Raw genomic sequence first — 27,014 nt, forward strand, 5'->3', positions numbered from 1 at the left:
TCACATGCACTCGGAAAGATATAACAGAGCGGCTTGTCCCACTGGCATGGTTATTTGATCTCCCTCACATCCTGTGTGTTGTCCTTGTCACAGGCTTGTGGGCCCAGGTCTTGCAGGAGAGATCTGAGGGAGTGCAGCACCCTGGCAGGTCAAGGCTTGTCTACTCTCAGTGACATAAAAGTCACTTTGGTTTTACTTCAAAGAGGAATGGGCAGTTCCTCTTGAAACAGTTGCTCCTGAACTATTGGGTGTGTTAATCATCGCCACATTGCTGTTTCTGGGAACTTGTTATATGCAAGTTGTTGTCAGTTTTCCAATGTGACAACAGTAACTTTACTTCTATAGTAATCTGTTCGTGATAGAGTGATCTGAGGTGTTGAAAGGTGCTGGATAAATCCAAGTCAATTCTTCTTTCTTGAGAGAACCCCTGTAGTCTGCCCAAGAGGCCACTCTACTTACTTTGGTAAGGTCAGTGCCGAAGGGCATGGGTAGCATTAGTGTCAGACTCATTGTAAACATGTTGAATCCCTTATTCAAAATCAGAAAATGCTGGAAACACTCAACAGGTCAAGAAGCATCTTTAGAAAGAGAAATAGCATTTAAGGTTGGATTCTCTTCATGAGAATTGGGAATGAGGGGAAATGCTAGTTTTAAGTTGTACAGGAGATGGGAAGAGGGATGGATAGGAAATTAAAAGTATTTTTTCCACTGAAAAACACGATGATGCTGGAGGAACTCAGCAAGCCAGGCAGCATCCGTGGAGAAAAGCAGGCGGTCAACTTTTCGAGTCAGGACCCTTCTTCAGGACTGAAGATAGGAAAAGGGGAAGGCCAATATATAGGAGGGAAGTATATACTGTCCTAGTCAAATCATGTAGATGCCACGGCCAAGAAAGCTCACCAGCACCTCTACTTCCTCAGGAGGCTAAAGAAATTCAGTATGTCCCCTTTGACACTCACCAACTTTTATTGATGCACCATAGAAAGCATCCTATCTGGATGCATCACGGCTTAGTACGGCAACTGCTCTGCCCAGGACCACAAGAAACTGCAGATAGTTGTCGACACAGCTCAGCGCATCACGGAAACCAGCCTCCCCTCCTTGGACTTTGTCTTTACCTTGGTGAAGCAGACAGCATAATCAAAGACCCCACCCACCCGGGTCATTCTCTCTTCTCTCCTCTTCCATCAGGTAGAAGATACAGGAGCCTGAGGGCACGTACGTCCAGACAAGGACAGCTTCTATCCCACTGTGATAAGACTATTGAATGGTTCCCTGATACGATGAGATGGACTCTGACCTCACGATCTACCTTGTTGTGACCTTGCACCTTATTGCACTGCACTTCCTCTGTAGCTGTGACACTTTGCACTGTTATTGTTTTTACTTGTAATACCTCAATTCACTCTGTACTAACCTAATGTAACTGCACTTTGTAATGAATCGATCTGTACAATCGGTATGCAAGACAAGTTTTTCACTGTACCTCAGTACAAGTGACAATAATAAACCAATTCTAATCCCAATAACGATCTGAACTTCGGATAAGGCTTTCTCTTACAGATGACTGGTAGCACAAGAACACCAGAAAATAGGAGCAGGCCACTCAGCCCCTCAAGCCTGCCCCACCATTCAATATGAGCTTGGCTGATCTACCCCAGGCCTCATCTCCTCTTCTGTACCAGATCCCCATAGTACTCAATTCCCCAATCTTTCAAAAATGTATCTATCTCAATGAAATGGTTGAGGCAGGTATAATGACAACTTCTGAGAGACAGTTGGACAGGTACATGGACAGGAAAGGATTAAAAGGATATGGGTCAAAGGCGGGCAAATGGGATCAGTTTGGATGGGCATTTGGTTGGCATGGACCAGTTGGGCTGAAGGGCCTGTTTCCGTGCTGTATTAGTCTAGAATTCTATGATTCCACTTTAAGTACTTCTAATGAATTAAGAAGGCCCAGACCCAGCAGTTCAAGAAAACCAAGGCCAGAAACCTGCCACCAAGCTGCATTTTAAATGCACCTCCCTCAGATCTCGAGTGGGGTGACCCCCAGGGAGCAGGAGGCTTACCCCAATCATGGCTCTCACTTTGTTAGTAGCTTTAGGTTCATGGGATGGCATGCTTGGGCAACTCACGTACCTTGACCCAATGACAGCACTGTACAGCTGTATGAACTGGAACAAGATCAGATCCTTTAGTCATACTACCAGCTGCAGTGATGTTAGTGCTGGTGTGTGAGCCTCTACTGTCATTAATATCGACTTGCTCTGGGGCCTCTTTCCCAAGACTGATGTACCGTTTTGGTTGTTGACTCCTTGCTGGAAGCTTCACTTACATCCAAGACTCCAGGAGAAAGTGCTGAGACATCACACGGTTTCGAAACTGAAAATATCCCATCCTGTATGCCTTTCTGAGGCTGGGATTGTGGGGGGTTGGGTCTAGGGGCTCGATCGGGGTTTCATGTTGTTACTTGCAAGGAGAAAGTCGGGGACATAGCAACCAGGATTTTGAAGAAAATGTCAGGAATTGGGAAGGATTTAAGAGCAGTATTTGGAATATTGTTTGGGGGAAGGGTGGAAGGATCTTGATTGGAATCGGGCTCAGGATTGTCAGAATCACTGGTTGAGGGTGGATGGTGGGTTGGTGAGTGACTGAGACTGGGAATCGAGCAATCACAGGGTTGGTGTTGGAGGGAGGAAGGCTGGAGATTGGGGGCTGCTGGGGATTGGTCCAAAGGTCGAAGGAAAATAGTTGGCTTCCCAGCCCATCCCCCACAACTTGGAAGGTCACATTGCTCAGGAGAGCACAATGATGGCTAATCCCAGGACAGATTTCCCTACAATGCTGCAAAAGGAACAATGGACAGGGAAAGGCATCCCCCTGTATGTAAGGATAACTCATGCCCAGATAAGAACATAGGAAATAGAAACAGAAGAAGGCCATTCGTCCTCTCCTGCCTGCTGTCCTATTCAATAAGATCATGGCTGACCTTTCAAATCTGGGTCTCCTTCCTTCACCATCCCCATATCCTTTGATATCTTAGATATCTTACTGTTCGAATTTGCAGGGGAACACAACATAGTTCAGGATGACAATATCATATTGGTCCTCATAAAAAGATGATTTTCAATTGTATGATGCTGTAAAAAAACAGCATCATGCAATTGGATATCCAGGCAACTGTGCCTCGGATCTCTTATATATATATTCAAACAATGACCATATTTTAAAAAGTTTGTAATCTGTATAATGACTGGGATTATATGTGCTCAGGATCTGTTTTGCAGGAATATGAGGTTTACCTTCTTCAAGTTTGGCAGATGACTCATGACTGTGTGGCTAGACACAACTCAAACGCCATCTATAAATTCACCGATGACACCACCGTTGTTGGCAGAATCTCAGATGGCGATGAGGAGGGGTACAGGAGTGAGACAGATCGGCTGGTTACGTTGGGCCACAACAACAACCTTGCACTCAACATCAGCAAGACCAAGAAATTGATTGTGGACTTCAGGAAGGGGAAGTCAGGAGGACACACACCAGTCTTCATTCAGGGTTCAGTGGTGGAAAGGGTGAGCAGCTTTAAGTTCCTGGGTGTCAAGGATCTGTCCTAGGCCCAACACACTGATCCAATAAGTTAGCCATGATTGAATGGCAGAGCAGATTTGATGGGCTGAATGGCCTAATTCTGCTCCTATGTCTTACGCTTTCCACTCAGCTTCCCATTGGAGTATAGAACACCTTGCTGCCCAGTTTACTATTTGAAACGACCTCCCAAAACATCTCCATCACTTTCTCCCCCTTCAAAAACTCAGCTCAAGACCCAATGCACTCCCAATGTACAGGATTGCAAGAGGCTCCAGAGGGTTATAGACTCAGCCAACTCCATCACGGACACAACCCTCCTCACCATCAAGGACATCTTCAAGAGGTGGTGCCTCAAGAAGGCTGCATCCATCATTAAGGACCCTCACCATCCGGGACATGCCCTCTTCACGTTACTACCATTGGGGAGGAAGTACAGGAGCCTGAAGACCCACACTCAATGATTCTGGAACAGCTTCTTCCCCTCCGCCAACAGATCTCTGAACGGTCCATGAACCCATGAACACCATCTCGTTATTCTTCTTTTGCACCATTTCTTTATTTTTGTAATTTATAGTAATTTTTATGTCTTTATGTCTTGCACTGTACTGCTGATGCAAAACAACAGATTTCACGTCATATGTCAGTGATAATAAACCTGATTCTGATTCTGATTCTGAGATACACAAACTTACAGCTGACGCACAAGAGTTAAACTGCAGCTCCACTCGGGGTAATGTAATTGGTTTAACACTGGCTTTTAATCCTAAACAGCTAAATTTCAGCTTCACCTAGGGTCATGTGAACATTTAAAACTGGCTTTTAATCCTAAACAGCTAAATTTCAGCTCCACCTGGGGTCATGTGAACGTTTTAACACTGGCTTTTAAACTAAACAGCTAAATTGCAGCTCCACCCAGGGTCATGTCAACATTTTAATTCTGGCTTTTAATCCTGTAAATATCAGTAAAAAGACAATTCCCTTCACTAGTACTTAGGACCCTCTTATTCCCCGATGAAAGCCCTAGTTGAAGCAGGTTTATTGGCAAGCCACAACACACCAGGGCAGCGTTTCACTTCACTGGGTCTTCTACTGCAACAGTGGTGTATTTTTCAGATGCTCCTGGGCAGGGGGATAGCATCTGTCTCTGGAGTATTACACATGACATAGGCTTCCCATCCTGACAGAAACAATATTTCAATGGTTAATCTACGTTCAGACTTCCCCAGGAGTCAGTAGAAGCAATAAGTGTTGATGCTCAATACAAGAGGGCATGGCTTTAAGGTAATGGGTGGGAAGTTCAAGGGAGATATCAGAGGAAGGTTTTTTACCCAGAGAGTGGTTGGGGCATGTAATGTGCTGCCTGGGGCAGTGGTGGAGGCAGGTACATTGGTACATTCAAGACATTACTGGATATGCGTATGGAGGAATTTAAAATAGAGGGATATGTGGGAGGAAAGGGTGAGATAGTCTTAGGCAAGGTTTAAAGGTCGGCACAACATTGTGGGCTGAAGGGCCTTATTGTGCTGTACTATTCTATGTTCTATGTTCTATTAATCCAAATGCAAGTTACAACTTTTTCTTTTCAAAAATGATATCCTGGGAACTAAGTAATTTGAGACATGACACGTGGTGGGCTTAACAAACTTCGGAGGATCAGGTTTTGGATCCATGGTTCCCATTGTTCTGCTGTCCTGGAGATTTCATGTAGCTTCAGGTATAAGGCGACACTCACTGGATGGTTTGGGTTTATTTTTTTTGAGTGAAGGTGGCTGAGGGGGTAGCTGATTAAGGCACACAAAATTATTGGGGGCTTTACTAGATTAAACAGTGAGAAACTTTTCCCCTGAGCAGAGCTGTCAAGAGGGTATAGGTTAGGGTAAGGTGTGGGACATTTTAGAGGGAATTTGATGCAGCAATTCTTTTTGCACCCAGAGGGTGATTAAAATCTGGAAGGCACTGCCAGAGTGCGTAGGCAAGGCAGATACTCCAAAAACATTTAAGTATTTAGATAGGCACTTGAAACGCTAAGACATATCAAGGAGGTGAAAGTGTTGGTTCTCTTGAAGAGCATTAAAATGGATAAGTCCACAGGCCCTGATGGCATCTATCCCAGGTTATTAAGAGAGGAGATTGCAAGGGCCTTGACAGAGATCTTTATAACCTCTTTAGCCACAAGTGAGGTCTCAGAGGACTGGAGAATAGCCAGTGTTTTTCCTCTGTTTAAGAATGGCAGTAGAGAGTAGCGGTTAGTGTAATGCTATTACAGCACCAGCGACCCGGGTTCAATTCTGGCCACTGCCTGTAAGGAGGTTATACGTTCTCCCCGTGACTGTGTGGGTTTCCTCTGGGTGCTCCGGCTTCCTCCCACATTCCAAGGACGTACGGGTTAGGAAGTTGTGGGCACGCTATGTTGGTGCCAGAAGCATGGCGACACTTGCAGGCTGCCCCCAGAACACTCTACACAAAAGATGCATTTCACTATGTGTCTTGATGTACATGTGACTAATAAAGATATCTTATCTTACCTAAATTTTAGGTCAGTGGTACCACGACCAGTGGTAGGGAAATTATTTGAGAAGATTTTTAAGGATAGGATCTGTTTGCATGTGGAAAGGCATAGACTTATTAAGAATAATCTGGATGGCTTTTTGTGGGGGAGATCATGTCTACAAAATGATTGAGTTTTTGAGGAGGTGACAGAGATCATTGAAGAGGGTAGGGCAGTGGATGTTGTATACGTGGGTTTAGTAAAGCATTCAACAAGGTCTCTCATGGTAGGCTGATCCAGAAGATTAATGCATGTGGGACCAATGGAGACTTGGTAGATTAGATTCAAAATTGTCTTGGCCAGAGAAGACAAAGGGTGCTGGAGGGGTTTTTTCCCGACTGGAGCCTGTGACCTATGTTGATCTGCAAGGACTGGTGCTGGAACCTGTGTTATTTGTGATATATACCTGTATACATATGATTTGTATTAAAACATAGATGGCTGATTTGTAGGCTGCAAATGACAGAAAGTTGGCAAAGTTGCAGATAGTGAGGAAGATTGTCAAAGGATTCAGCGGAACATAAACCAGATGAAAATATGGGCAGAGAGATGGCAGATGGAGTTTAATCCAGACAAGTTTGAGTTGTTGTACTTTGTGAGGTCAGTTTTAAGAGATAACAGCAGGACCCTAAGAAGCACTGATGTACGGAGGGATCTTGAGGTGCAAGTCCATAGCTCCCTGAAAGTGGCAAAACGTGTAGATGAGATGGTAAAGAAGGCGTACAGCATATTTACTTCCATCAAAGTGTTGAGTATAAAAGTCAGGAAGTCATATTAGAGCTGTATAAACTTTGGTCAGGCCACATTTGGAGTACTGTGTGAAGTTCTGGTCGCCAAATTACAGGAAGGATGTAGAGGCTCTGGAGATGGTGCAGAAGAGGTTCATCAGGCCATTGCCTGGATTAGAGAGTATTAGCTATAAGGAGAGATTGGACAAACTTGGATTGTTTTCTCCAGAGCATCAGAGGCTGAGGGGCAACTTGCTCAAAGTATATAAAATTATGAGAGGCAGACATAGGGTAGATAGTCAGGCTCTTTTTCCCAGGACGGAAATGTGAAATACTAGATGGCATAGCTTTTAGGTGAGAGGGGGGAAAGTTGAAAGGAGATTTACGTGGCAAGGTCTTACACAGAGAGTGGTAGGTGCCTGGAACATGCTGCCAGAGGAAATGGTGAAAGCAGATATGATAGCAATGTTTAAGAAGCATTTAGACAGCACGTGAACAGACAGGGAGTGAAGGGATACACACCATGTTCAGGCAGAGGCATCATGGTCGGCGCAGACTTCGTGCACCAAAGGGCCTGTTCCTGTGCTGGACTGTTCTATGTTCTATGTTTAATTGGTGGGATATGGGATTAGTATGGATGGACACTTGATGGTCAAAGGGCCAGTTTCCATGCTGTATGACTCTATAACTCTGTTTTCCTACACTCCATGTCTGGATATATTGCAGGTCCATTAATAGAGAATAATTGCTGAGATTATTCAACAACTTTAATAACGCTTCCATCATCCAACTATCAGGATAGCAGATGCGATGGTCTTCCACCACCTCATGGTTTCTATATCTCTCTATTATTTACTTGAATCACTCACTGCAGAAAAGAAGCAAATACAGTTAGATATTGCTCTACAATCCCTCCAAATCATTCCTGCCTCCCAAACCTCACTTAGATTTGAATCTTTCTCTTTTGAGTCCGACAATTCTCCACTATGGTCCTGAAGTCTCGTCACTTTCCCTTGTGCAGAGTGCATCACCATCCTCAGAGTGGAAGTCATGGAGTTATACAGCACAGAAACAGGCCCTTCAGCCCAATTTGTCCATGCCAAACAAGGTGCTTACCGGAGCTTGTCCCATGTGCCTCCATTTGGCCTGTATCCCGCTCAACCTTTCCTATCCATGTACCTGTCTAAATGCCTTTTAAACGTTGTAGTTCTACACGCTTCTACCTCTTCATCTGGCAGCACATCCCTTATATCCAGAACCTTCCATGAGAAAAACCTGCCCCTCAAGTCCCCTTTAAATCTCTCCCCTCTCACATTAAACCTATACCCTCTAGTTTTAAGACTCTTCTACCCTGAGACCATCCATTTTATCTGTGCCCCTCATGATTTTATATACTTGTAAGTCCTTTTTAACAAAACATTTGAAGAAGTGTACCACACCCTCATCAGGATCAGATAATCATCAGCATGGATTCTTTTCTGTATTCTGACTCTTTGGTTCCCTCTGGTGTAAACTATTTAAGCGTGTTTTAATGAGTAAAGAGCCACAGAAGATGACAAAATAAATGCAGCTGAAGAAGGCCAAGCAATCCTACTTCATCAGTTCAAAGAGATCCTTGTATTTCTCATTTTAAGAGATAAGAATACAGTAAACAGTAGGACCCGAAGAAGCACTGTTGTACGGAGGGATCTTGAGGTACAAGTCCAAGGCTCCCTGAAAGTGGCAATACATGTAGGTGAGATGGTAAAGAAGGCGTGCGGCATGGTGGCTTAGGAAGAGGCCATTCAGCCCACTGACTCAGCAGCCTGAAGCCCCACACCACCAAGTCCAAGAACAGCTACTTCCCTTCAACCATTCGGTTCTTGAACCAACCTGCACAACCCTAATCACTACAGTTCAGCAACACTTTCTACTTTGATCATTTTGCACTAAAATGAACTTAGTTTTTTTTTGTTCAAATTAATTGTGTTCTTTCTTGTAAAAAAAATGTGTATAATTTATGTTTCTCTTGTGAATGCAGCCTATCTGATGCTATGAGCCTGCAATGCTGCTCCAAGTAAGTTTTTCATTGCACCTGTGCATACATGTACTTGTGCAGATGACAATAAACTTGACTTTGATTTTGACTTTAAGTCTATGCCAGCTCTTGGAGCAATCCTATCAATCCCATTCCCCCTACTTAAAATTCATGAAAGGTTTGATTGCAGAGGGGAAGATGCAGAGATTTACCAGGATGTTGCTGGGACTGTAACATGTTAAGTAGAAGGGATAATTACATCAGCTAAGGCTCTATTTTGGAGGCTGAGGGAGTACAATTGAGGTAAATAAAGATGAGGGACCGAGACAGAATAAAAACACCTATTTTCCTTACCAGATGGGTCTGAAACTGGGGATTATAGATGTAAAGTAATTAATAGAAGGATTGGGGTGGGGGGAAGGTTGGGGAAAATGTTTTCTCCATCCAGAGGATGGTAGGGGTCAAAAAGGGTGTTTGAAGCTGAAACACCATCTCTGCTCAGTAGGACTAGGAACCACTGCTGGATTCAGTGCCGACTTCCACAGCAGAGTGGGAGGTCAGGTGTACTGCCCTCTGATCTCCAGCCTGTTCCACATTTCTGCACTGCAGTGGGCAGGCTAGGGTATCTGGAACACACGGCCATTTGTACTGCAGCTGGATCTACGGGACCATCAGTTCATCTGGCCCAGTATGACCTGTAGGCTTTTCATTCCTCCTGAATTTGATAAACCACTTGTTCATTCCCCATCAAGTATCTAGTGCTGGTTGGAACAAAACCATGAGGGGCATAGATAGGGTGAATGCATTCAGTCTTTTTCCCAGGGTTGGGGAATCGAGAACTAGAGGGCATAGGTTTAAGGTGAGAGGGGAAAGATTTAATAGGAACTTGAGGGGCAACTCTTCTTCACAAAGGGTGGTATCAATGTGGAATGAGCTGCCAGAGGAAGCGTTTGAGGCAGGTACAATAACAACTTTTAAAACACAGTTGGACAGGTACATGGAGCGGAAAGGTTTAGAAGGTTATGGGCCAAATGCTGGCAAATGGGACTAGCTTGGATGGGGCATCTTGGTCGGCATGGACCAGTTGGGGCAAAAGTCCTGTTTCCATGCTATATAATACAGGACTGAAGGTGTGATATTTGAATGCATGCAGTTTACAAAATAAAGTAGATGAGCTTATAGAGCAGTTAGAAATTGGCAGGTACGACGTTATGGGCATCAGAGAGTCGTGGTTGAAAGAAGATCACAGCTGGGAGCTAAACATCCAAGGATACACATCCTATCGAAAAGACAGGCAGGTGGGCAGAGGGGGTGGGGTGGTTCTGTCGGTAAAAAATGAAATCAACTCCAAAGGAAAAAGTGACATAGGATCAGAAGATGTAGCATCCTTGTGGGTAGAGTTAAGAAACTGCAAGGGTAAAAAGACCCTGATGGGAATCGTATTCAGGCCTCCGAATAGTAGCCAGGATGTGGGGTACAAATTACAACAGGAGATAGAAAAGGCATGTAAAAAGGGCAATGTTACGGTGGTCATGGGGGACTTCAATATGCAGGTAGATTGGGAAAATCAGGTTGACACTGGATCTGAAGAGAAGGAATTTGTAAAATGCCCACGAGATGGCTTTTTAGAGCAGCTTGTGGTGGAGCCCACTACGGAAAAGGCAATTCTGGATTTGGTGTTGTGCAATGAATCAGATTTGATTAGGGAGCTTAAGGTAAAGGAACCCTTAGGAGGTAGTGATCATAATATGATATAATTCACCCTGCAGTTTGAGAGGGAGAAGCTAAAATCAGATGTATCAGCATTACAGTTGAGTAAAGGTAACTACAGAGGCATGAGGGAGGAGCTGGCCAAAGTTGATTGGAAGGGGACCCTATCAGGGATGACGGTAGAGCAGCAATGGCAGGAGTTTTTGGGAGTAATTCGGAAGATGCAGGATCAGTTCATCTCAAAGAAGAGGAAGCACTCTAAAGAGAGGATGAGGCATCCGTGGCTGACAAGGGAAGTCAAAGACAGCACAAAAGCAAAAGAGAGGGCACACAATATTGCAAAAGTTAGTGGGAAGCTGGAGGATTGGGAAGCTTTTAAAAATCAACAGAAGGCAACTAAAAAAGCTATAAGGGGAGAAAAGATGAAATATGAAGGTAAGCTAACCAATGATATAAAAGAGGATACCAAAAGTTTTTTCAGATATATGAAGAGTAAAAGAGAGGCAAGATTGGACACTGCTGGAAAATGACACTGGAGAGATAGTAATGGGAAACAAAGAAATGGTGGAAGAACTGAATAAGTATTTTGTGTCAGTCTTCACTGTGAAAGACACCAGCAACATGCCAGAAATTCAAGATAGTCAGGGGCAGAAGTGAGTGTGTTGTTATTACTAAGGGGAAGGTATTTGGGAATGTGAAAAGTCTGAAAATAGATAAGTCATCTGGGCCGGATGGACTAAACCCCAGGCTTCTGAAAGAGGGAGCTGAAGAGATTGTGGAGGCATTAATCGTGATCTTTCAAGAATCACTAGATTCAGGAATGGTTCCGGAGGACTGGAAAATCGCAAATGTCACTCCACTCTTTAAGAAGGGAGGGAGACAAAAGACAGGAAATTATAGGCCAGTTAGCCTGATGAGGTTTTGGGGTACTTGGAAGTACATGATAAAATAGGCTGAAGTCAGCATGGTTTCCTTAAGGAAAATCTTGCCTGACGAATCTGTTGGAATTCATTAAGGAAGTAACAGGCAGGATAGACAAAGGAAAGTCAGTGGATGTTGTTTACTTGGATTTTCAGAAGGCCTTTGATAAGGTGCTGTACATGAGGCTGCCAAACAAGATAGGAGCCCATGATATTACAGGAAAGGTACTAGCATGGATAGAAGACTGGCTGACTGGCAGAAGGCAAAGAGTAAGAATAAAGGGAGCCTTTTCTTGTTGGCTGCCGGTGACTAATGGTATTCTGCAGGGGTCAGTGTTGGGTCCGCTACTTTTCACATTACATGTTAATGATCTGGATGATGGAATTGATGGCTTTGTAGCCAAGTTTGCAGCTGATACAAAGATAGGTGGAGGGGCAGGTAGTGTTGAGGAAGCAGGGAGTCTGCAGAAGGACTTGGACAGGTTGGGAGAATGGGCAAAGAAGTAGCAGATGGAATACAGCGTAGGGAAGTGTACGGTCATGCACTTTAGTAGAAGGAATAAATGTATGGACTAATTTCTAAATGGGGAGCAAATTTAGAAATCAGAGGTGCAAAGTGACTTGGGAGTCCAAGTGCAGGATTCCCTAAAGGTTAACTTGCAGGTTGAGTCGGTAGTAAGGAAGGCAAATGCAATGTTAGCATTCATTTCAGGAGGACTAGGATATAAATGCAAGAATTTAATGCTGAGGCTTTATAAGGTGTTGGTCGGACCACATCTGGAGTATTGTGAGCAGTTTTGGGCCCATAAGGAAGGATGTGCCGGCATTGGAGAGGGTCCAGAGGAGGTTTACAAGAATGATCCCGGGAATTAATAGGTAAATCTCTGAGGAGCACTTAATGGCTCTGGGCCTGTACTCACTGGAGTTTAGAAGGATGAGGGTGGATCACATTGAAGCCAACCGAATATTGAAAAGCCTGGATAGAGTGGACATGGAGAGAATGTTTCTAGTAGTGGGAGAGTCTAGGACCAGAGGGCACAGCCTCAGAATGGAAGGACATTCCTCTAGGACAGAGATGAGGAGGAATTTCTTTAGCCAGTGGGTGGTGAATCTGTGGAATTCATTGCCACAGACGGCTGTGGAGGCCAAGTTATTGGATATATTTAAAGCGGAGGTTGATACGTTCTTGATTAGTAAGGGCATCAAAGGTTACAGAGAGAAGGCAGGAGAATGGGGTTGAGAGGGAAAAATAAATCAGCCATGATTGAATGGCGAAGCAGACTTGGTGGGCCAAATGGCCAAATTCTGGCCCTATGTCTTATGGTCTTATGCTCTCCACTCAGCTTCCCATTGGAGTATAGAACACCTTGCTGCCCAGTCTACTGTTTGAAACGACCTTTCAAAACATCTCCATCTCTTTCTCCCCCTTCAAGCACTCAGCTCAAGACCCAATGCATTCCCAACGCAGAGGATTGCAAGAGGCTCCAGAGGACTCAGCGAGCTCCATCACGGACACAACCCTCCCCACCATCGACGACATCTTCAAGGGGCAGTGCCTCAAGAAAGCAGCATTTATCGCTTAAGGAACCTCACCATCCAGGATATGCCCTCTTCACATTACTACCATCAGGGAGGAGGTACAGGAGCCTGAAGACCCACACTCAATGTTTTAGCAACAGCTTTTTCCATCCGCCATCAGATTTCTGAATGATCCATGAACCCATGAACACTACCTCATTATTCCTTTTTTTTGCACTATTTATTTTTATAATTTATAGATTTTATGTCTTTGCACTGTACTGCTGCCGCAAAACAACAAATTTCACATCATATGTCAGTGATAATAAATCTGATTCCAATCTCGTAGGCCAAACTTTCCTCCTCGCCTCACCTTTGTGAACGGTGTCTCTTCTTCTCCCATTAGAACACATTAGGACATTCATTCATGTTAAAGGCTCAAGTCAATGTACATCCAACACCGTTGGAACTAGCATTGACTAAGTTTGTGTGTCTAAGCCCAATAATAAGTACAACTACATCCAACATTAAATATGAAATGAAAGTACAAATGAGAATATGAAAGGGTACTGCATTAGAATTTCTATTCACAGCGCAACATTTTTTTGTGCATTATTCGTTCAATTATCAGCAGAAGACCAATTGTGTTGACTATATTGCATGAAGCTTGCTTTGTCGTTAACAACTTTTTGCCAGGGAGTTTGCCCACCGGGACTTCTTGTATGTAGGTCCCCTTTAAGAATTTAACATGGCCCTCACAAGTACATCCTCCACCTCACTGCTGGTGTTATTTTGGCTCTCAGAGCACACCAGGCCAATCACACACTCAGGCCTTCCCTGGTCTGATTGGGACTCCCCCATGTCCTGAACCCTTTGGGTCTTGTCCACAATAGATGCTTGCAGTGGTAGGAGTGTAGCAGGCACAAAACACACTGTGCATCACCAGTTTAACACATTTTTTCTGTTAATTTTTGTTTTGGGATGTTGTCATCACTAGCAAGTTCACCATTTTTCACCCATCCAAAATGGTTTTCTAGGCCATTTCAAAAGATTTTAAGAGTCAGCCACATTGATGGGGCCTGGAATTACATTTAGGACAGGTAGGGTGGCAGGTTTTCTCCCTGAAGAACATCAGTGAAACAGCTGAGATTTGACCAAATTCCAATTATTTCATGGTCATCATTGTAATGATGATTTTTTTTTAACTTCCAGGTTAATGACGGAATTTAATTCCACAGCTGCCATGGTGGGATTTGAACTCAGGTCTCTGGACTGGTAGTCCAGGCCTCTGGATTACTTAAACCAGTCATTTAACCACAATGAGGGATATCGACCAAACACAGACAAATGGGACTATCTTGGATGGAAAGTTTGGTCAGCGTGGACCAGTTTCTGTGCTGTATGACTCTATGACTGTAATGTTTCACCCTTTTGAGATGGGGAGCACTTTCAAAGTGAAGAAATATCATGTTGGCAGTTAAAGAGGTTCAGAAGTGAGCAGCTTCATTGTATTCAACAATCAGTTCAAGATTAGTAAAAACATAGTAATATATATAAAGAAAAAAATTCCACATTTTAGCAAAAAGTAGCAAACATTTGTTTTATAAATCTTCACTCCTTTCACCAAATAGTGTTACTGACAATCTCACAGCCCATATTCAATGCCAAGACTGTTGGTCCCAGTGGACAGCTGTGCATAACTTTATTCCATTTCAGTATCTTACTAAATATTCTCTTGCACCACGAAATGGAATCACACAACGACAATTCTGAGAAAAAAATCAATGGCAACAAAATGACATCAGGCATTTCCCACTTCTAATGTTATGATGGTGCTGCTAAAAATATGCAAGTCCCATCGCCCTAGAAATGAATCAACTTTTAATCAATGCTATTTGTTTCCATTATCACTGCAGCCCAGGCCAGACGAAGGAAATGGAATCCATATTCATTCTCATTTTGAGGCTTGTAGTAAGATGTGAGCCTGAATTCCACTATGTTTTGGATAAAGGGTCTCGAAATGGAGCACTAAACTCACTAGCAACACTTACAAAAGCCTGAAAGCACGTACCACCAGGCTCAAGGACAGCTTCTATCCTGCTGTTGTAAGACTATTGAACGGACCTCTTGTACAATAAGATGGACTCTTGACCTCAAAATCTACCTCGTCATCGCCTTGTACCTTATTGTCTGCCTGCACTGCACTTTCTTTGTAACCGTAACACTAGATTCTGCATTCTGTTATTGCTTTTCCCTTGTACTACCTTAATGTGCTGATGTGATGTGATGATCTGTATGGATGGCATGCAAAACGTTTTTCTCTGTACCTCAGTACATGAGACAATAATGAACCAGTTACCAAATTACATCCATCACACAAGTCAGTCTCCCATTCCAGCTGTCCCTCTGAAATGCCAGGATTATATCAGAGACTCAAAAGTTTATAGAACTGTGAACCTGTCACTGAACATCCTCCCCATCAGGAATGAGTGCTAAAGTTACAATATACTGAATTTTGGAGGGGGTGATTGTGTGTCTTAATCTTATGCGATATATGTCTGCACATGTCCATGATGTATAAGATATCTTTATTAGTCACGTGTACATCAAAATACACAGTGAAATGCACCTTTGCGTAGAGTGTTCTGGGGGCAGCCCGCAAGTGTCGCCACACTTCCGGTGCCAACATAGCATGCCCACAACTTCCTAACCCATACGTCTTTTGGAATGTGGGAGGAAACCGGAGCACCTGGAGGAAACCCACGCAGACACTGGGAGAACGTAGAAACTCCTTATAGACAGTGGCCGGAATCGAACCCAGGTCTCTGGCGCTGTAAAGCGTTACACTAACCGCAAAACTACCGTGCCTGCCCTGGTTTATGTTTTGATGATTTTGAGAGAGAGCCAGAGCCCTGTTTGCCCTTGTCTCGATATACCCGTTTTCCACCGTCATGGAAATGTTTCCACAGTCCGTCTAATACAGTTTATAATTGGATTTGTGCCCCACTATCCTCATGTATCCAGCTACAAACCAGTGTGGAATCTGAATTGTCCAAATCTCATCCCATTCGTTTTCTATGAGTTCACCTTTTGCCCCTCTTGCTTGGTTTATATTCAGTCACAATTACCCACTGATAAATCCAACAGATGAATTATGTTGATTTTCATTGTCCTTGTAGGTGTTGACAGACTGTTGAAACTGTAACCATCATCTCATTTACAGAATGAAGGCACAATGCTTTATTGTCCAACTGTCTGATAATGTGGGGAACCAGTACAAAGGTTATCAATATATCACTTAAGGACAGGCGATCGTGGTACACTTTATCCCTGCCAACACAAAAAGTCATCCTGCAACAGATAACAATATTTGATTCTGCAGTTTACAAATTTAGATCTCCCGTCCTCCCGCACACCCATCTCCTTGGGGTACAGATTCAGTCTGAACTATAAGTCTCTGGCTGCAGAAACCATGACTCATAGGCAAGCATAGTCAATTAGAGGAGGCAGTCTATTTCACAATGGGAATACCACAGATAACTGCAGCCCAGATCTCACCCAATTCCCACATAACCGTACTTTTCAATATTGTTGGACCCAGGCTGACCTTCCCTCTCTTTAGTCCAGAAACCAAAGACAATTTCAGAACCTTAGGCCACACAGGAGTTCAAACCTACAATCGTTCTGATCATTATATGCATGACACTATGCAGTGCTTTTTGCTACTAAGCTACTGTGTGACTCATTTTGATCACATTTTGTTGAGCTGTTCCTCACGCTCTCCCTCTATATCCTCTGGTATGGCAGAAAAGCTGACACTAAATTTGCACATCTTCCTAGACTATTCAATACAATTTCACTTGGACCACTTGGCAGTGCAGGTCAACCTTCCCAACGGGCTTCAGAAAATTAGAGAAACATTAACCATTGATCTTATATCTGGTGTCTATATCTAGAGGTACTACATGAACTGGTGGTTATGTAAAGTTTTTCAAAAACTTAGAATGTTCTGATTTTTTTCAGAGCCAATAGAACTCCCTGAGGATACTGCTGTAATATGTGGAAAGATAATCTTCATAGGAAGGTCACAGAGGAGGAATGAGATAAATGTACAATCTGTGGATTTATTTTATTCACTTATTGGGATCTCGGCAATGCTGGCAAGGCCAGTCTTTACCTGTACATCCTTAAATGCCACAGTGAAGGTGATGGTGTCTGGCTTGTTGAACCACAGAGTGCTTCCGGGGAAGGTCATCCCAGAAGTTTAGGACTCTGATCCAGCAACGACGAAGGATGGCAATATCCTTCTAAGACAAGACGGTGTGCTCTCCCAGGCAAGTGAAGAGCATTCCGTCACACCATGGATTTGCGTCCTGTAGATGTGGAAAGGCTTTGGTGTGTCAGGAGGTGAATCATTTGGCCAATCTCTGACCTGCTTTTTTAACCCTGATTTCTATGCAGCTGATCCAGTGGTCAATAGTAGCCTCCATGTTGTTAATGGTAGGGGACTCAGTTATGGCATTGCCATTGAATGTCAAAGGTAGGTGGTTGAGCTACTTCCTGTTGGAGATGGTCATCATCTGGCACTTTTGTGGCAGGAATAATATCCGCCATTGACGTATTTTCCCCTTGATGCCCATTGACTACTGTTTTACCAGGGCTTCTTGATGTCACATTCAATAAAATGCTGCTTTGATGTGAAGGATAGTCAGATGCCACCTCCCTGCATGGTGGATGCTGTCTCCCTGGCCCTACACTCATCTTTATAGTACCTGGATGAAAAACACACCTATGCCAGACTACTATATATGGATAGTGTGGAGGGCTGTCAGAACTTACAGAGGGATATTGATAGGATGCAGAGCTGGGCTGACAAGTGGCAGATGGAGTTCAATCCAGAGAAGTGTGAGGTGGTACACTTTGGAAGGACAAACTTCAGGGCAGAGTACAGGGTAAATGGCAAGGTACTTGGCAGTGTGGAGGAGCAGAGGGATCTGGGGGTTCATATTCACAGTTCACTGAAAGTTGCCTCACAGGTGGATAGAGCAATTAAGAAGGCCTATGGGATGTTGGCTTTCATAAATTGTGGGATTGAGTTTAAGAGCCACGAAGTGATGATGCAGCTTTAAAAAACTCTAGTTAGACCACACTTAGAGTACTGTGTTCAGTTTTGGTCGCTGCATTATAGGAAGGATGTGGAGGCGTTGGAGAGGGTGCAGAGGAGGTTTACCAGGATGCTGCCTGGATTAGAGCGTATGGAATATGAGGAAAGGCTTAAGGTGCTAGGGCTTTATTCACTGGAGAGGAGGAGGATGAGAGGAGACATGATAGAGGTATATAAAATATTGAGAGGAATAAATAGAGTAGGCAGCCAGCGCCTCCTTCCCAGGGCACCAATGCTCAAGACGAGAGGGCATGGCTTTAAGGTTATGGGTGGGAGGTTCAGGGGAGATGTCAGGGGGAGGTTTTTCACCCAGAGAGTGGTTGGTGCATGGAATGCACTGCCTGGGGTGGTGGTGGAGGCAGATACATTGGACAGGTTCAAGAGTTTGTTGGATAGGCATATGGAGGAATGTGAGACAGAGGGATATGCGGGAGGAAAGGGTTAGATAGTGTGAGGGTGGTTTGATGGACGGCACAACATGGTGGGCCAAAGGGCCTGTTTTGTGCTGTATGGTTCTATGGTTCTATGGACTACAGCTCCGCCTTCATACCATACTTCCAAGCAAACTCATCTCTGAACTCCTATACCTGGGACTCAACACTTCCCTTTGCAACTGAATCCTTGACTTCCTGACCAACAGTCAGCAATCAGTAAGGAGAGGAAGCAGCACCTCCCCCACGATTATCATCAACACAGCTGCCCCACAAGGCTGTGTCCTCAGCCCCCTACTTTACTCCCTATACACTCACGACTGTGTGGTCAGATTGTGCTCAAACTCCATCTACAAGTTTGCAGATGATACGACCGCTGTGGGATGAATCACAAATAATGATGAGTCGGAGTGCAGGAAGGTGATAGAGAGTCTGGTGGCATTTATCATGACAACAAACTTTCCCTCAATGTCAGCAAAACAAAAAAATTGGTCACTAACTTCAGGAAGGGGGGCAGTGCACATGCTCCTGTTTACATTAATGGTGCTGAGGTGGAGATGGTTGGGAGCTTCAAGTTCCTAGGAGTAAACATTACCAACAGCCCTGTCCAAGTCCAACAACGTAGAAGCCATAGCAAGAAAGCTCACCAGTGCCTCTACTTCCTCAGGAGGCTAACGAAATTTGGCATGTCCCCTCACCCATTTTTATAGATGCACCATAGAAAGTACCTACCTAGCAAAAGGGACACCTGAACTCAAGGGACCAATGTCCTTGTGGGCAGGTTTGCTAGAGTTATTGGGGAGGGTTTAAACTAAGTTGGTGGGGGATGGGAATCAGAGTGCTAGGTCAGATGATGGAGCAGTTGGTGTAAAGGTAGGTGCATTGTGCAGAGAGACTGTGAGGAAGGATAGGCAGTGGATACTTTAATGTGAGAAGTATTAAGAATAAGGGTGATGAACTTAGAGCATGGATCAGTACATGGACTTATAATGTGGCCAGTAGAGACGGTTGAGGGGGGAGGGGGGAAGAGAGAGAATGCAAAGGGATGTGAGGAGAATTTTTTTGTATTTAAGGATTAGCTATGATATGGAACACTATCTGCAGACTGGTGGAAACGGAATCAGTGACTTCAAAAGTGAATTAGGTAGGCACTCCAGAGAATAATTTGCAAGGCTATGAGGATAGGGACTGATAGGATTGCTCTACCAGGAGCCAGCAGGGGTCTGATGGGACCAATGGCCTCCTTCAAGGATTCTATTCTTCAAATCGGCCAGGATACCAGGGGCATTCTGATATAGTAGATCGCTGGAAATACTCAGCATTTGTTAATGTTTCGGGTCAAAGACTGATGATGACCTGAACATTAACCCTGTTTCTCTCTCCACAGATGCTGCCTGACCTACTGAGTTTCCAGCATTTTCTGTTTTTGATTTCAGATTTCCAGCACCTCTTCCATCAGCTGAATTGCTTTATGGATACACAAGTTTAGAGGGATTATGGGTCAAACACAGACAAATGGGACTAGCTTGAAGAGACATCTTGGTCAGCATGGACGAGTTGGGCCAAAGGGCCTGTTTCTGTGCTGTATAACTCTAAGACTTCTATGACCTGAAGTATTTTAATTTCTTTTTTATCCTGTCCTTCCTGAGGTGCCTTGGTTTTAAGGCCTCATCCGGGACAGTAGCACACACCCTCCTCGACTTAGGGCCCCTTTCATCTAGCTGAAAGCCAATACATTTGGACCATAAGATTTGGCCAAGTGAATGCCAATTTGGCTCTGGGGAGGAGTGGGTGTATGGACCTTACTGGGGTACATACTTGCTGCACAGAAGACAGTCCCTTGGGATTGAGTATGACTTGAAGAACTCGCACACTTTATCTCAACCTATGTTTCCCACCCTGATTCCAATACTCCCTACCCTCCCAATGTAACAACAGTTGGAACTGGAGGCACGGTAGCGTAGCAGTTAGTGTAAAGCTACTACAGCGCCAACGATTGGGGGTTCAATTCCTAACTCCGTCTGTAAGGAGTTTGTATGTTCTCCCCATGACTGCGTGGGGGTGATCCGGTTTTTCTACCACATTTCAAAGACCTACGGGTCAGTAGGTTAACATGGGCGCAATTGGGCAGCGTGGGCTCGTTGGGCCGGAAGGGCCTGTTACCGTGCTGTATAAGTAAAGTAAAGCTGAGTGGGAAAGTACTACAAATCTCACAATCCCCTGTGCTCAAACAATCTGCCTCAAAGGTCACTGTTCCCACAATGCCTCAGCATTCACTGTTTGTATATTGGGAGTTCTCCTTGGCTCTTCCCCAGAGATCACCACCCTGGTATCTGGAGACTGTAGGGTGCATTCGAAGAATCCCAGGGCATGTTCAGTGCGGTGTGGCCCAGTTTGTGTGTGGAGTTTGAACCCACGCCCTCCGGCTCCGTGGCGAGTGGGCCCAAGGCAGCCACCTGCCCAAAGCATCATAAGCTCAAACCCACAGACATGTAAGTTCAAGTGTACTTGGAACATAGAACACTACAGCACAGTACAGGCCCTTCAGCCCACAATGTTGTGCCGACATTTTATCCTGCTCTGATATCTATCTAACCCTTCCCTCCTACATAGCCCCTTATTTTTCTATCATTCATGTGTCTACCTAAGAGTCTTTTAAATGTCCCTAATGTATCTGCCCCCACAACCTCTGCAGGCAGTGCGTTCCATGCACTCACCACTCTCTGTGTAAAAAACTTACCCCTGACATCCCCCTTATACCTTCCTCCAATCACCTTAAGATTACCTCCCCTCGTGTTAGCCATTGTCTCGTTTGGAACAAGTTTCTGTCCACTCAATCTACGCCTCTTATCATCTTGTACACCAACAAACACCATAAACATACACCAGGCACAACACGTGTCTAAATAAATATATGCAAATGCACATGCATTGTGCAATAGTAGAGGATATGCATTTAATGCGTGAGGGGGAAAGTTTAAAGGAGATGTTTTTTTAACAGTGACAGGTGCCTGGAATGCACTGCCAGGGGTAGTAGTGGAAGCAGATACAATAGTGGTATTCAAGAGGCTATTTCACACATGAACATGCTAAAATGTTCATGCTAAAAGGGGATGGAGGGATATGGATCATGTGCAGGCAGAAGTGATTTAGTTTAATTTGGCATCATGTTCAGCACAGACATCATGGGCCGAAGGGCCTGTTCCTGTGCTGTACTGTTCTCTTGCATGGCACATGCATCCAACATTAACCTCACTACACGTAATGCAGAACCCTGGATCCTCTCACAAACACAGCTCACACAAACATCATCCATAGCTCGACACTCAGATTGCAGACATCCCACAAATGAAGACTCCGGCAAACCAAACACACATGCACACCCCACTACGCAAGACTGAACATTGACAACACACAAGAACCCCACCTGGAAATGAAAACCAACAAAGTATCACCCACCCCCCACGGAAAAAAAACCCTGACACACATATAAAAATATTGAGCATACACAGGAAAAACACATAAATGAACATTGACAACATAACTAGTGCACACACACACAGAGCTGCCTTGCACAGTGACGTTCTCTCTCACACACACACAAACTGGGCAGTCTCTGGCGCTCTGACGTGTCCCTGCCGCTGTATATAGAACGGAGTGAGCGATTGCGGCTCCCAGCGAACACACTGACAAGGGCGCACAAGCAGTGGGCAGCTCCGAGCTTTTGCCTCTTTACTCCTTGCGTTCATCGGACCGTGTCAGCATGTCGGGTGAGTGCCGACTGCCCGCAAACACCCCCACCCCACCCCCCCCTTCTCTCGCTTCTGGGGCTTTGTGCATTCTTGCTCAGCTCCAAGCTGCAGATAATGTGTCTGCGATTTACCTTGCAGCGGGATGGGGAGCAATCGCAGGCTGCGACAGCCCAGCTCCGCTCTCTGCAAGCGGGCTGCAGTTTACATTTCTTGCAATTAGTTGCCTTCCTGGTATTTTCTCTTCACTTTCCTTTTAAAACCAAATTCTCTTTCCGCTCTCTCTTCTTCCGGTTGAAACTGACCCGGGTCGTATTGAAATGAACCAGTTCTGGCCCACAGCAGGTTTCCTGCGCGCCCAATGTGTTTCCAAGACTGCATCTGAGCGCCGTGTTCTTATCTTGATCTTTGGCGTATTTTGTAAGGATTGCACGGTTCCGAATATTTTCCTCTAATTTAGCCCTGTGTCGATCCCAAACCAAGCTTCTTCATAGACTTTCCCCCAACTTTGCACTTAGAATATTAGGCCACACAACTGCTGCCTACTTTGATCATAATTGCTTTCAACCGATGGATTAAAATACTATTCGATGTGTATCAGTTAAGCGGTGTTGTTAAAAAAAAAAAGTTGGAGCTTATTATTTACGAAATAACCTTGCAATAAAACTTTAGCTTTCTGACTTGTAGTTTAAACATTCTCCCTCCAGTTCCGGAGTTGGCCAGCAGCTGGCGCAGTTCTTTTGCATGAGACTTGCGGCTTTTATTACTAACTCTGACAATGAGTTAATTTTAGCATCAAGTTGACCAGTTACAAGGTTAACATCATAGATATATTGATTTATCATCTCTTTGCATTTAGCATTGCATGGCTTTGAAATTAAAACTTGATGTTTATCTGGGTTCATATATGAAACAGAAAATGCTGGAAATACTCAGCGGGACAGGCAGCGTCAATGGAGAGAAACGGTTAACATTTCGGGGTGAAGATGCTTCATTAAAACTGGGAAAGAGTGAAGTGAGTGGAGAAGGTTGTGGAGGTGGATAGGGTAAAGGGAATATCTCTGATAGGGTGAGGCCTGCGTTGTTGTGGTGGTCAATTGGGGCAGTGAGAGAAAATCAATAAAAACTATGAAATGAAGGCATTTGGAGAATGAGTCCACTAACAAAGGTGTGAGCCGGTGGGAATGGCTGGTTCTGATACAGACAGAGAAAGTGAGTAACCTGAAGTTGTAGAATTCAATATCGAGTGCAGAAGACTGCAAAATAACCAAGAAGTTGTTGAAATAATGTTTCCTCAGCTAGTGTTGGGCCTCATAATAACAGTACAGGAGGTCACAAATGGATCAATGGGATGGAGAATCAAAGTAGCAGGCAACAGGTTGCCTGTTACCTCCACAGGTCTTCTGCAAAGAGGTCACCTGATTTGCATTAGTTTTTTTTCCAAAGATGGGGCAATCACGTTTGAGCAGTGAATGCAGTGCAGTTGATTGGAAGAAGTGTGTGTGAATTACTGTTTCACATGGAAGGACTCTTTGGGTTTCTGAATACAGGGAAGGGAAGAGGTAAAATAACCCATCAATTGGATGACTTCTACATCTTATCCCCACAGAAACCCTGGCTTCACCATATATTCCATCCATCCCCCAGCTTTTCTGCAACTTGAAACTAACCTGTATTTTCTCTTTTCCTATTCTGATGAAGGGTCTTTGTCCTGAAATATTATACAGTAGCTTAGGCAGTATCACTTTCCACAAATACTGCCTAATCTGCTGTGTGTTTCTGGCATTCTGTTATTAATTTGGACTTCCAGCATCTGAGGGTATTTTTTATTTTTATTTACTGGCCCTTGTGTGTTGTTTAATGTTTGCTGATTCTCCATTTCAATGTCTCAAGTCCCGCTTCAACCACTTCTCATTCAAAACTGCAATCTGTTCTTCTAAATTCATTATGGTTTCCCACATACTTGTACTTGTGGTCTTTGCTTTTCTATGTCCCAGTACATTGATTAATTAAAATTAAATTAATTTTAGTTTGTAAATAAATTCTATAAATATTAATTTAATAATTAGGAAAACAGAATTTAATAATTAGGGAAACATGATGGTCACTCAGCAGGTGGAGCAGAGTGAAAGAGTTAAGGATTCAGTTGATCACCCTTCATTTCCTAGTTTTATTTGACATTTCCAGCATCTGTGGGTTTTTTTTATTCCTTTCACATCGATTTCAGAACCTTTATCCTACATTCCTCCACAGACTTGCCCTTTGTATCCCTGTAACCTCTTTCAGAGTCTTGTTTCAACACCTGCTCTCCTGACTTGACTTGAGACTGGTTCCTTTCTGCATTCCTTCCTGTTGGAGACATAAGTCTGCATCTTCCCAGTCACACCCATAGACTCTATGTCTCTTTCCCCTTTCTTGGTAGCCTTGTCTAAACCTATGATTTGTTCCACAGTCGGTCATCCTTAACCTCTGTCATAACCGATCCCATGCCATTATCCTGCTGTCCTGGCCATGTTTAACCCCCCAGTTTCTAAAAAGATTACCTGGCCATTTTCATAGCTGTTTGTGGGAGCTTGCTGTGCGCTAAATGTTTGTTGTGTTTCTTCCATTCTCTGCCTCAACAAATAAGAGTTTAAGAATTTGGAGGTGATGCAGGAACTGTTTCTGACAGCAGAGCACAACTTGTGCATTTCAGCTTAGCACATTGCAGGTAAGATGTGTTTGCACTGGAGTGGCTACTGACTGTTTCCTGGATCAGAAAATTGTACCAATGAAGATTGGATAGGCTGTGGGTGTGTTATATTTTGGCTTAGAGGTGACTGAGGAGGAAACTTAACAAGGAGCTATATAACGTTATGCAAGGCCTGCATAGTGCACAAGTGGACATGGATATAACTGGTAGAAAATTAGAGAGACGAAAAATTCTTCCAGAGGGTGGAAGGAATGTGGAAGTCAATGGTAAAAGCAGGATCTTCATCATATTTAAGCAGTACAGTCCACCCCACGTTACGGGATGCGTTCCTAGAAAATGGTCCATATTGTGATTTTTTTTTTCTTTTTTTTTCTTGTTTTTCCTTTTTATTTTCTGGACCATGAAGCTACAACACTTGGCATGCATCAAGAAATGTGAGTTGAAACAATATTTTGGATTTATTTATTTATTTCCCCCCCCCCCCCCCCCCCCCACAAGTTCCGTGAAAGCAAATTTTATTCCCCATCTCAAATTTTTGGGTAATGACTTGTGATTTCCATAAGGGTAAATTTCCATAACCCAAATGGGGATTGCCTGCACATGGATGTGTACTTGAAGAGCCATGACCTGCAGGGCTCTGGATCCTCTACCAGAGCTGGGATTATGATTTGTAGTTCTTCTGTGACCAGCAGTGTACACGATGAACTGCAGAGCCTCCTGTATTGTATGTTTTCACGATCACAACAGGGTGACTGTAGTTCAGACATATAGGCAGCACCAGCTGAGGTAGCAAGTTGCCCCCCTTTGGGAGGTAGAAGTGTTTATGGTTTCCCATTGGAAGGTACAGGAGGCTCCAAAAGCAGCATTGAACTTAATACATTAGTTTTTAGAAAGCAGAGTTTAGAATGAGCAGGCAATTGAAGCCTGAGATCATGATGAATCAGGTGGCACAGTGGGGCAATTTGTAGAGCTGCTGCCTCACAGCACCAGAGACCTGGGTTCAATCTTGACCTCGGGTGCTGTCTGTGTGGAGTTTGCACGTTCTCCCTGTGGCTGCATGGGTTTCCTCTGGGTGCTCCAGTTTCCTCCCACATCCCAAAGACGTATGGGTTAGTTGGTTAATGGGCCACTGAAAATTGCTCCTACTGTGTAAGTAAATTGGCTTATTATTGTCACATTTATGGAGGTACAGTGAAAAATTTTGTTTTGCATGCCATCCATACAGATCATTTCATCACATCAGTACATTGAGGTAGTACAAGGGAAAAGCAATAAGAAAATGCAGAATTTAGTGTTACAGTTACAGAGAGTGCAGTGCAGGCAGACAATGAGGTGCAAGGCCTTAACAAGATAGATTGTGAGGTCAAGAGTCCATTTTATCGTACCAGGGGACCGTTCAATAGTCTTATAACCAGGGGATAGAAGCTGTCCTTGAGCCTGGAGGTAGAATGGTGCAGAATTTGGTGGAAGCTGACGAGAATGGGTAAAATGGGATTAATGTAGAATTATTGTAAATGAGTGCTTGATGCTTGCTGAAGACTCAGTGGGCCAAAGGCCCTGTTTCTGGGCTGCATCTCTCTATATGATGCTGTGTTTTCCCCTTCTACCTGCTTTATTTCTACACTTTTTATAAAACAAAATTGTTTGAGATTTTCAGCTAACCTTGCAGCCTTTAGGGGAGAGAGATCCAGGATTCAGTCCTATGTGTGAAGAAGTCCTTCTTGACTTTACCCCTAATTTAAAAATGAATGTCCTTTGTTCCATACCCTTCCTGAGGTACAGTGCCTAGAACCAGCAGTGTGTGGAGAAGGACACCCTCTTGGCTTGCCAAGTTTAAGTTCATTAGGTGTTGGTGGTTTCCAGGGCCATCAATGGAGGGTTGATATCTGCTTGTGGCAATGGATGGACTTGGGTTAGAGGTTGATGTTTGGACCCATTGGGAT

General features: G+C 44.0%; 1 protein-coding gene across 1 annotated transcript in view; it reads right to left on the reverse strand.

Annotated features, from left to right (window-relative positions):
- LOC127571262 (carboxypeptidase B-like) overlaps positions 1–22,825 on the reverse strand; it is a 42,765-nt gene extending 19,940 nt beyond the window's left edge. Inside the window, exon 1 of the mRNA XM_052017497.1 lies at positions 22,514–22,825. The gene's annotated coding sequence lies outside the window, so the exon portion shown is untranslated. The remainder of the gene's footprint in view (positions 1–22,513) is intronic.
- Positions 22,826–27,014: the final 4,189 nt, after the last annotated feature.

This window comes from Pristis pectinata, chromosome 6 (genome assembly GCF_009764475.1).
Source record: "Pristis pectinata isolate sPriPec2 chromosome 6, sPriPec2.1.pri, whole genome shotgun sequence".
NCBI classification, from domain to species: domain Eukaryota; kingdom Metazoa; phylum Chordata; class Chondrichthyes; order Rhinopristiformes; family Pristidae; genus Pristis; species Pristis pectinata.